At 44.2% G+C, this 7,380-nt stretch overlaps 1 long non-coding RNA gene across 1 annotated transcript; it reads right to left on the reverse strand.

Moving 5' to 3' along the window:
- Positions 1–205: 205 nt before the first annotated feature.
- Positions 206–2,005, reverse strand: LOC136696032 (uncharacterized). Its single transcript, XR_010802555.1, has 3 exons — positions 1,425–2,005; positions 794–1,061; positions 206–496 (listed from the first exon to the last, which is right to left on the reverse strand). It is a non-coding gene; the product is annotated as an uncharacterized lncRNA (long non-coding RNA).
- Positions 2,006–7,380: the final 5,375 nt, after the last annotated feature.

Here is a 7,380-nt window from a genome sequence, read left to right on the forward strand (position 1 = left end):
TGAACCCTTTTCCTGGTTTCCTCCGGGTGACTGTCTGTGAGGAGTGTGGTGTGTTCTCTCTGTGTCTGCGTGGGTTTCCTCCGGGTGACTGTCTGTGAGGAGTGTGGTGTGTTCTCTCTGTGTCTGTGTGGGTTTCCTCCGGGTGACTGTCTGTGAGGAGTGTGGTGTGTTCTCCCTGTGTCTGCGTGGGTTTCCTCCGGTTGACTGTCTGTGAGGATTGTGGTGTGTTCTCTCTGTGTCTGCATGGGTTTCCTCCGGGTGACTGTCTGTGAGGAGTGTGGTGTGTTCTCCCTGTGTCTGCATGGGTTTCTTCTGGGTGCTCCAGTTTCCTCCCACGGTCCAAAAACACACCTTGGTAGGTGAATTGGTGACTCAAAAATGGAAGTGACAGTGTGAGTGAGTGTTGACCTGCGAAGGACTGGCGCCCCCTCCAGGATGTGTTACCACCTTGCAGCCAGTGATTCCGGGTAGGATCCGGACCCACCGCGACCCTGAACTGGATAAGGATTACAGACAATGAACGAATGAATGATCAAAATGAAACAAATAGAGAGAAGGTTGAATAAGGTTAGAGGAGGACAGTGACATCATCCTGATTTCAAAGGAATAATGCAGGATTTGCCAAACAACAACAATAAAAAAGTATCTGGCAAAAAATTTGACACTTCCTGTGAACACTTTAAAACATTGCCCAGACATGTGATGATAAGGGTGGGTCACAAATATGTAAAATGGACACATTTCAAGCAGATGTCCAGTTTGGGAGTACAGTTTGGGAGGTGGGAGTACTTGCCTCATCAGGGAAATGTGCTGAGGGAATGCTAACTGAACAGTTGTTGTTGTTGTTTCTGTTCAATTTACACCCCCGGAGCGTGGTTGAGGAAATGTCCAGCATTAACCTCAGAACAGGGGTCATACTGTGGCCCCCAACATTGAACAGCAGAGTCATATCCTGCTCCATTACGGTCCCCGGGGGCCAGAAGAGCTGCTCTGGGAGAGATAAGCTAACACAGCCATCCAAAGATGAACTGATAGAGTTCCGTAGAGCCCCGGTCTTCTCTCTGCAGTTTACACAAACACACACACACAAACAAAACCCCACACTGATCACATCACCCACACAACAACAACACACCAGGGTGTGAAGCTATTACAGCAAAGCTGCACGGTCTCTGAATTAGCAATGGTTTCACATGGCTACCCCAGAGAATCTGTCCAAAACATGATTACAAAATACAGAGGCAGAACCCTTAATCTCAGACTGAGTAAAGAGAACAGTTTACTCCACATTCACCCTGTTAAAATCAACTGGAAATTAAAACAGACCGCATAATTCACCCCAGAATGCACTATACAGCCAAGATTTGTGCAAATCCAACACACCACACAATGAAATGAAGGGTATTAATATGGGGTTTGCACACCTTTTCTGTGGTTACAGCTTCTACTGTTCTGAGGAGTCTTTCAGATTTCAAAACCACTTTGGTAAGAAATGTCCAGTAACGATCCTTGTCTTGACGGTCTGATATCTGTTCTGGGTGAGAATACACAATCCTCCTTCGGTTTGACTGCTGCTTCTCTCCTTTCCTCGTGCTTCTTTTGTTGTCAGACTTGAATTAAAATATCCAAGTGTGCCACTGTTTTCTCAATGTTTGCATTTTAGCTGCTTGCTAACTCTGATGCTAACAGTTATTACTGCTGACCAGGGAGCCAGTTTTTCTTTGCTGCTGTTGAACAGTTCTTGCCATCACTACTTCTATCAGCTGTGGCTGTTGGCCAAAGGAGCCTTGTGGAAAGGATGTTTGAGTTGAAGTGTGGAGAGTACGGCTGAAGAAGTGAGGGTTCACTCAGCAAGGAGCAGGCAGGACTCAAAATAACTCATTCCGTGATCATTTATTCAAACATAGCACACGCGATGACGTCACAATAAGAGAGGTAACAAGAGAGAAAAGAAAATACTTAAAAACAGCAAGTTAGAACTAAGCAGACCTAGTTTGTTCAAACTGCAATCCCATCTACCTTCACTCGCTACTGCAGCCAAATCCCCCTCCTTTTAGTAACTTAGCCCCGCCCCTTTCTTAATTGGACTAACCCAACTCTTGGGGTAACAAAGTTACTTATAAGAAGATATACAATGTAACCAATAACTGATATCCCCGGCACATCTTATTCCGGCTTCACCGGTGAGTATTTATCTATGTACATAGTTTGTTAGTATTTTTACTTATTTGCTTTTTCCCTTTCACAGGTTCCCGGATCCAGCTCTTCCCTCCCCCTCTCTATACCTCACCGTGGGCCCTTCGGCTAGCACAAAGAGAGACAGGAAATTTGCCGCCATTCCCCCAGGAACAGGACCTGAAACACAAGGTAAGTAATAATACCTGCATACATTCCTTAAGGTATATTTCACAGTCTTGGTGATGGGGCTAAATTCACTGACCTCATCGTAAGCATGTTATCATTGCTCAGTAGCTGGCTATCTGCTAGCAGCCTACTATCACTGCTGATTTTGAATGTGTACTGAACAGAAATATAAACGCAACACTTTTGGTTTCGCTCTCATTTTTCACGAGCTGACCTCAAAGATCTAAGACTTTTTCTATGTTCACAAAAAGCCTTTTTCTCTGAAATATTGTTGGAATATTTGTCTAAATCTGTGTTAGTGAGCACTTCTCCTGTGCCGAAATAATACATCCACCTCACAGGTGTGGCATATCAAGATGCTGAATAGACAGCATGAATATTGCACAGGTTTGCCGTAAGGTGGCCAAATTTGTGAACAATATTTGGGAGAAAAAGGCGTTTTGTGTTCATAGAAAAAGTCTTAGATCTTTGAGGTCAGCTCACGCAAAACAGAAGCAAATAGAAAAGTGTTGTCTTTATATTTTTGTTCAGTATAAATAAGTATACATCAGTCTATAAGTCTATAACAGTCTATACAATATGTTGTATGTTGCCATTGTCAACTTAGTGAGCATGCTAGCGGTCGCTGCCTGGTTGCTAGCGGCCTGCTATTACTGCTGCTAGCTGCTGTTAATGTAGGTGCAAGAGTTACAACGACTGTCAATGTGAGACCATTTTAACCCCATTGTTCTGTGGTGCTCACTAGCTAGCTGCCTGCTGTTAGCACTGCTATCTGTGCTGTTGGTACTTTTTGAATTGCTGTATCTCTGTTTTCCTGTGATTTGGTGATCTAGATTTGTAAAGTGACCTTGCATATGAGAAAGGCACTAGGCCTATATTAATTAAAAGTATTCTCCTTGTTATTATTATTATCATTATTCTGTCAGGGTCTGAAAGCATTCAGACATGAGCCTATTACTGAGGTCAGATGATGAGTTCTGGATCAGAAACACCACCTAACTCATAATTATGGAGGAATGGAGCTCCATCACTCCAGGGAATGCTCTTCTAATGCTCTACAGACCAGTGCTGGGCTTTATACCACTCTTGGGGTGCACTGGGAAATTATAATATAAATGGAAATTACAGTTTCATGGACTGTTTATGAGGGATGGTCTGAAATAAAAGGTGCGTGAGAGCACGTTTCAATCAGCCGTTCACATCAAAGACACCCGCTGCTCCTGCATCCTTCCAGATAGCGGCTTTGGAACAGAGTCATTTTCCATTCGTCCAGGAAGGCTGAGTGATGATATCTCTAAAGTACATAGCTGCGCTGGATGCTTTTTGCTCTGGCCTCTCGCACAAAGGGATCATATTGTTTGTTTTTCTGGACAGTGATGACCATATCTGATCGACCAAGTGATGTCTAAGCTTAGGGACAGAATCAAAATGCACCCTGAGCTTCCAGTTTATAAGAACCTAGAGCAGTCAGTCATTTTCTCCCAGTGGCCTGGATTCTGTTTTTAAAATGGCTGTCCCCATGTGGAAGACCCACTGTAAGGAGCATAAACAGGGGTTCAGGTTACAATTAAATATGCAATTCTCCATGTAATGTGAGTAGCGTTTTACTAACAAGTCATATATTGTAATAAATAATTTTAAAAATAAAAATTGTTCGCTAACTCTGTTTGTGTGGGTTTCCTCCGGGTGACTGTCTGTGAGGAGTGTGGTGTGTTCTCCCTGTGTCTGCGTGGGTTTCCTCCGGGTGACTGTCTGTGAGGAGTGTGGTGTGTTCTCTCGGTGTCTGCGTGGGTTTCCTCCGGGTGACTGTCTGTGAGGAGTGTGGTGTGTTCTCCCTGTGTCAGCGTGGGCTTCCTCCGGGTGACTGTCTGTGAGGAGTGTGGTGTGTTCTCTCTGTATCTGCGTGGGTTTCCTCCGGGTGACTGTCTGTGAGGAGTGTAGTGTGTTTTCTGTTTCAGCGTGGGTTTCCTCCGGGTGACTGTCTGTGAGGAGTGTGGTGTGTTCTCCCTGTGTCAGCGTGGGCTTCCTCCGGGTGACTGTCTGTGAGGAGTGTGGTGTGTTCTCTTGGTGTCTGCGTGGGTTTCCTCCAGGTGACTGTCTGTGAGGAGTGTTTTGTGTTCTCCCCGTGTCAGCGTGGGTTTCCTCCGGGTGACTGTCTGTGAGGAGTGTGGTGTGTTCTCCCCGTGTCAGCGTGGGTTTCCTCCGGGTGACTGTCTGTGAGGAGTGTGGTGTGTTCTCCCCGTGTCAGCGTGGGTTTCCTCCGGGTGACTGTCTGTGAGAAGTGTGGTGTGCTCTCCCTGTGTCTGCGTGGGTTTCCTTCGGGTGCTCCGGTTTCCTCCCACGCTCCAAAAACACGTTGGTAGGTGGATTGGAGACTCAAAAGTGTCTGTAGGTGTGAGTGAATGTGTGAGTGTGTGTATTGCCCTGTGAAGGACTGGCACCCCCTCCAGGTTATGTTCCTGCCTTGTGCCCAGTGATCCCTGGTAGACTCTGGACCCTCTGCGACCCTGAACTGGATAAGAGTTACAGACAATGAATGAATGAATGTTTGCTAACTTTTGGTAATAAAAATAAGCCACAATCAAATGTAAAAGGAGAAATAATGTAAACATAAACATGCTTTTATTGCAGCTACATAGCACTACAACCATCTATGGCAGTGACCACACACGCAGCAGGAAGCCACCTTATCGCCTGAGAGCTGTTGGGGGTTTGGTGCTCAAGGGCACCTCAGCCATGGATGTTGAAGGAGGTTAAAGTGCTGTTGCTTCACACCCCTCTCCCTTAAGATCTGGGGTTTTCGCTCCAGATATGGAATGTATTACATCCACACTGTCCTAAAATGGAGGGTGGGGTGGTTCCCTACCCTTCTCCAAAACTTACATAATGCATTTCCTGCAGTGCTGAGCCCAGAGCAGCAATGACAGAGGCCCTGTGCTCCCTATTACAGATTACTGGAACGTCACATGTCCTTTAAGCCCTCTTCACTAACATTTAGGAAATGAAATTGACCAGCAGGCAGCTATAATGCACTTTAAACAGAAGCTGCAAGCTATTTTAAACCTGTCTGATAGACACATTAAGTCCAGTGTCCCATGAATTGGACACCTCTGATATAAATTAAGTGAAACCAACAGCAACTGATTAGATTCCTCACCTCTGGAAAAGTTCAGAGTTATTGGAAACGCATCGACACAAGGGGATAACTGTAAGTGCATGCTTCCAAGTCATAAAAATGTTGCAGGCTTGAGTTTTGTGATGTGAGAATGCCTTTAATGGAGATTATTAACACTTCAGGATAACAGACATGGGCACTGGATCCAACTGGCTCTTAATAGCACTCCACCACTGTCCCCAACGACCACTCTTTCCTGATCTCTCTGTGTATCTAATCAACATCTGAGCTTCTCCAGCTTCGCTTCCACAGCCAAACATGTGTTTTCCCTCGTTCTGTTCTCTTTCTGCTGTCTTCCCAAACACTTCCAGAGAAAGGGTATGACACTATCACTGGGTGGTACCATCATAAGTATCAGGTCTCCCACTGGACCCCTACAGAGCAGGTGCGATGTGGTGGTGGATCATTCTCAGCGCTGCAGTGACACTGACGTGGTGGTGGTGTGATAGTGTGTGTTGCTCTGATACGAGTGGATCAGACACAGCAGTGCCGCATGATTTGAGAACGAGAACGACCTGAATTCTCCATCATTCGCTGCATTTGCTCTTGAAAGGTGAACGCTTTTCAAGAACGTTCTTCTACACTGTAAAAAAAAAATAAAAATCCGTAAAATTTACGGTAAAATACTGCCAGCTGTGGTTGCCAGATTTTCACCGTAAAATATACGGTCACGTTTTTGGCAAATCATAAATTTTACATTTAAGGACTGTTTTGTTTACAGTACATTTCTGATAAAAACAGATATACACTGTAAAAAAAACATGGTATTTACATAAAAATAACAAAGAAACATTGTTTTGCTGTAAAATTAACATGTAAAATGTGTGATAAATTAGAGAAAGGAGACTGAGATAGAGCCAAACTGCATCCTGTATTCAGCCCTTAAAAGGAGATATTGCTGAAAGGACTAAAGAAATGTTCGGTATCTGGGTGCCACACGGAACACAGGCTGATGGTGAACGTTCCTGACCAACACACGTCTCGACATAATATCCACAGAAACACAAACACACAAAGTGATCACCCCACTGCAACCCAAAATCAGTACGTCTCAAAGACAGAAATAAAACAAAGAAACTTTGAAAATCACAGAAAATATGGAGAAGCAAAGCATGCTGGGAGCTCCCTAATGAGTCTCAGCTCCTCCCACTCCTTGGACATATGTACCGCCCCCTAATGGTTTGTGTGTTTAACAGTGAAATAATGTCTATTTTACAGTAAAGAGATGTAAAAGTATTTATGGTATTTCACTGTTTTACAGAAACTGTTTTCAACCTTTTTAGAGTTTACAGTCATTTACTGTCATGGTTTTACAGTTTTCCACCGTAAAATTCACAGACATTTTTACAGTGTAGAGACCACAGATCATTCTTTGTGTTCTTAATATTGAGAAACAGCTATGGATCCGAAAACACATACAAATAGACATGAATATCTGGCAACCCAGTGTGAAAAGCAGCCTTTGGATAAGAGTAGCTGATAAATGAAAGAATGAAAGAAAGTGTGTTGTTGTAAATCTGTTTAAATTCACCATCAATCTGCACTGGCCTCGTACAAATCAGCTGCCCAGTGCTAACCCTAACCCTTTAAGGTAAATAAAAATGTTCCTCTGCACCGTCCTTCTTTCTGACAGTGTAAGTCACCCTCCTATCCCCCAAACACACACACATCAGCGAGGGGTGAGGAAGGCTATAGTGTGTTTGCTTGTGCGTTTGTGTTCTTTTAAAGCAGCCTCTAATCCATTTGATTAGCTGAACCCAAATGTCACAGGCAAAAAACAAAGACCCCTTTCAAACTGAAACCAGCTCCAAACACCATGGGACTCCTGGAATCTCTGGATC

The sequence above is a fragment of the Hoplias malabaricus genome, chromosome 5 (genome assembly GCF_029633855.1).
Source record: "Hoplias malabaricus isolate fHopMal1 chromosome 5, fHopMal1.hap1, whole genome shotgun sequence".
NCBI classification, from domain to species: Eukaryota; Metazoa; Chordata; class Actinopteri; order Characiformes; family Erythrinidae; genus Hoplias; species Hoplias malabaricus.